The sequence below is a fragment of the Carlito syrichta genome, unplaced genomic scaffold, assembly GCF_000164805.1.
Source record: "Carlito syrichta isolate Samal-C Ts95f unplaced genomic scaffold, Tarsius_syrichta-2.0.1 Scaffold301864, whole genome shotgun sequence".
NCBI lineage: Eukaryota > Metazoa > Chordata > Mammalia > Primates > Tarsiidae > Carlito > Carlito syrichta.
Window position 1 is genome coordinate 31,089 of NW_007245960.1, and position 4,178 is coordinate 35,266.

At 51.5% G+C, this 4,178-nt stretch overlaps 1 protein-coding gene across 1 annotated transcript in view; it reads left to right on the top strand.

Annotated features, from left to right (window-relative positions):
* The window catches only part of LOC103257773 (stathmin-like), a 10,821-nt gene extending 8,364 nt beyond the window's left edge, over positions 1 to 2,457 (top strand). The window contains exon 5 of the transcript XR_002481827.1: positions 2,446 to 2,457. The gene's annotated coding sequence lies outside the window, so the exon portion shown is untranslated. The remainder of the gene's footprint in view (positions 1 to 2,445) is intronic.
* Positions 2,458 to 4,178: the final 1,721 nt, after the last annotated feature.

Below are 4,178 nucleotides of genomic sequence, written 5' to 3' on the forward strand. Positions count from 1 at the left end.
AAAAAAAAAAAAAAAAAAAGAATACAGACAAGGTGGCTCAGCCTGTAATCCCAGCACTTTGGGAGGCCGAGGTGAGAGGAGTCCCTGAGGGTTCTAGACCAGCCCGGGCAACTTGGTGAGACCTTGTCTCTACAGTAAATCACACACATAAAAAAACTAGCTGGGCGTGGTGGCATGCGTCTGTAGTTCCAGCTACTTAGAAGGCTGAGGTGGAAGGATCACCTGAGCCCAGCAGGTGGAGGCTGCAGTGACCCTGAGCAACAAGAGTGAGACTCCAATTTAAAAAAAAAAGAATATGGAAAAGAAGAAAATACAGTTAATACTGGAAACTGGGAGATGAGCGTGGGAACTGACTTTCCCTCATGGTCACTGCTGGCCTTGAGCTTCCCTGTGGATGGCTGTGCAGGCAGCTACCACAGAAGTAAGGCCCAGAGACAACTCAGGGCCAGGAGTTGGGCAGAAAGACCGTGTATAAAGTGAACCTCCAAAAGGCTACATACACCTCAGCGTCAGAATGGACAAAATCATGAACCTGCCAGGTAGAGGGGACACCAAGAAAGCTCATCTGTCTTAATTTTGGCACTAGCTAGAAGAGGGACAATTCTCTCCTTTGCCTCGGCCTCCCAAACTGCTGAGATTACAGGCCTGAGCCACTGTGCCCGGCCCTAGAGGATTGCAGGCTGGGCGGAGTGGTTCATGCCTGTAATCCCAGCACTTTGGGAGGCCGAAATGAGAGGATTGCCTGAGCCCAAAGGTTTGAGACAAGCCTGAGCAACTTGGCGAGACCTCATCTCTACAATAAATCAAAACATTAGATGGGCATGGTGGCACATGCCTGTAGTTCCAGTTACTTGGAAGGCTAAGGCAGAAGGATCTCCTGAGCCCAGCAGTTCAAGGCTGCAGTGGCCCTGAGTGTGTCACTGCACTCCAGCCTGGGCGACAGAGTGAGATTCTGACTTAATAAAAAATAAAGTGGTTGCTGGTTGGTAGTTTGCCCAAGAAACTGGCAGAAGCAAATCAAACCCTCTGGCAGAGCAATTCAGGTCTTCAGAGTGAATTAAACCCACCATGAGTCATGATTACAAGTACAAAAAACAAAGAAGCAAACCACCATGTATAAGAATTAGCAAAAGCCGGGCTCGGTGGCTCAGCCTGTAATCCCACGCTTTTGGGAGGCTGATGTGAGTAGATTGCCTGAGCCTGCGGGTTCGAGACCCGCCCGGGCAACTTGGCGAGACCTCATCTCTACAATAAATCAAAAATTAGCCGGCGTGGTTGCGTGCACCTGTAGTTCTGTCTACTTCGAAGGCTGAGGCTGAAGGATCACCGGAGCCCAGCAGGTTGGGGCTGGGGTGGCCGTGAGCGTGCCACTGCACTCTAGTCTGGGCGATAGAGTGAAATTCTGACTAAAAATAAATGCAATTTAAAAACATGCAAAATAGTGCTATATATTACTTAGGGATACATGTATATGTAGTAAAAACATAAAAATACATATGTGAGTGACAACTCTCAAGTAAAAGGTTCTGGTTACTTCAGGGAGAAGGGAATTAGGTAAACTTATTTAAGGACCTTCAATTTGTTGGTAACATCTTATTTTACTGGGTACACACATGCTTAATGTATTTTTTTTATTTAGCGAAAATACTCTTAATTTAATAGTAACTCCCTTACACATCTTTTCAAATGTTTTGTTTTCTTATGTTTTGTTGTACCTATTTGTGTGTCTTACGTATTTTGTAACTAATTGTAAATAGCCATTTTGTCCAACTCTCAGCTGACTCTTTGCAGTGGGAAAGTCTTCTTGGTAACTTCCTACCTGTAGTTAATCTGAGATTAGGTCCAAGCTGGTAACCTTGGGCTATGACAACGGTGCTTCTCCTAATCCCACTCCATACTGTCCCCCAGGGTACCAGCCTGGCTCCCGCAGACCCCTACGTGGCAGCGAGCACTGGCAGGGAGCAGCAGGACACCAAGGAACGCTACATCCCTAAGCAACTTAATCCTGTTTTTGGAGAGTGAGGCTGGGCCCTGGGGGCTGGGAAGGGGAAGGGGGGTGAGGTCTATGGTGGGTGAGGGGAGGGCGGAGGGGAGCTGAGGACCCTGTGGATCCCAACTTGACCACCCAGCCCCGTGGCCCAAGGGCTCTCCCTCAGGTGGCTGGCTTGCAGATGTTGGGAGAATGGACAGGGACGCTGACACGGCCATCCCCACCACCTCCGAGGGCATGAGGGTCTCCAGCCATTCTTCCTCCTGACCAGGGTCCCGGAGCTGAGCATCTCTCTCCCTGCTGAGCTGGAACTGACCGTGGCCATATTTGATCACAATCTCGTGGGTTCTGATGACCTCACTGGGGAGACCCACATTGATCTGGAATATCGATTCTACAGCCACCACAGAGCAAACTGTGGGCTAGCTTCCCAGTATGACCTGTGAGTCTGACAGGGCCCTTGGGAACTGTTCTAAGTCTCTGACCAAACACATCCAAGCTCATGTTCCCATTTTTGTCTCTAGATCCTCCAGTTTCACAGTAGGGGAACTCCCCCACTTGTCAACCAAGACATTATAGCTCAGGAGTCAAGACTTGGGCTTAGGAGTCTGGATTTTGTAACTAATAAGTCACGTGACCTCTTTGAGTCTGTTTTTTTAATCTGTAAAATGGAGACAATATCTGTGTCTCCATCATAGAAGTACCTGGCATATATCTTTGATGTTCATTGTTATCATAAATTAGGACTAACTTATCTCCCATTGGAGTTATGATCCTGGATCCCACTTCTCCAAGGGTCCGCATCTCTGCCCTGTGCCCAATTGTGTCCATATGTTGCCCAGCTGAGGCATCTTCCTTTTCTGCAGGGATGGGTACAATGCCTGGCATGATGCATTACGGCCTTGCAGATCCTGGCAGGGCTGTGTCAACGCTGTGGCCTCCCTGCCTCTGAATACCGAGCCGGGGCTGTCAAGGTGGGCAGCAAAGTCTTTCTGACTGGGACCCTGGGACCCCGACTCCAGGTACTGACCCCTCTCTGCTGGACAGGCTAAAGGGAGCAAAATGGTGGTAGAACAAGGTACAGGAGCCCTAGGTGCCCAGTCTAGTGTACTACCAAAAGAACCCGTTTACTTCAGCAAGCAGAGATGATGAGCTCGGTTGAGTAAGGACGAGGTTCTTGGATGGTGGGGAGAAAATGGCCTTGCTGGTGAGTGTGAGCTCCCCAAAGAGCCAAAGCGGACCCCTGAGAGCCACGGCTGGTCAAGTTTCAGAACACAGGGTGCCCCTACAGCATCTCACCCAACAGAATGTGGCTGCAGAACTGGGCTCCTGCCTCACAGATGGCTGGTGGTCCATTCTCTGCATAGGTCTGAACAAAGGCTCCAGAGCCCCCATCTCACTGTCTCCAACTGCTGTCTCTTCCCAGGGAGTTACAGCACCTCCCCACCTCGTGGGTTGCAGATTCGCCCTCCCAGTCCTTGGGCTTATCCCATACAGTGCTACCTCATCTTAGAGCGTCTGTAGTGGGTGAGGGGAGAGAGAAGGGGAGCTGAGGAACCGTGTGGATCCCAAGTCTACATGCCTCTTGTTTCAGGCAGTGGGGGCCCCGCAGTGGCAAGTCCCCGAGGAGGCCCAGGCACTGTTCATGCTGCGGCGCTGGCAGGAGATGCCCGGCTTGGAGGTCCAGCTAGTACCCAAGCATGTGGAAACATGGCCCCGCTACCATCCCCGCAACCCAGGGCTGCTGCAGGTGAGAGGGGCCCAGGCACAGGATCTTGGACTCCCAGAGTCCCAGGCTTCTCACCTGCCCTGGACCCTGGGCCTCCATGACACTCTTTCCCAAGACTTCCACCTGGCCAGTGCACTGCCCCTTCTGACTCTGACTCTGCATTCTGGGCCCCAACATTCCACTCATCTTGGACTTCCATCGTGAACCACATAGCCCCACCCGACTCTGGTCCTGCAGGATTCCCACCCCTAGGCCACCCAGGCTCAGACCCAGGGTTCCTACCTGACCTCTACCCCAGACTTCTTAGATCCGGACCTCAGGAACACCAGATCTCACTTTTTTTGTTTTTTTGAGTCGGAGTCTCACTCTGCCGCCCAGACTGTAGTACAGTGGCCGCTTCCGGCCACCGCAGCCTCGACCTGCTGGGCTCCAGCGATCCTTCCGCCTCAGCCTTCCAAG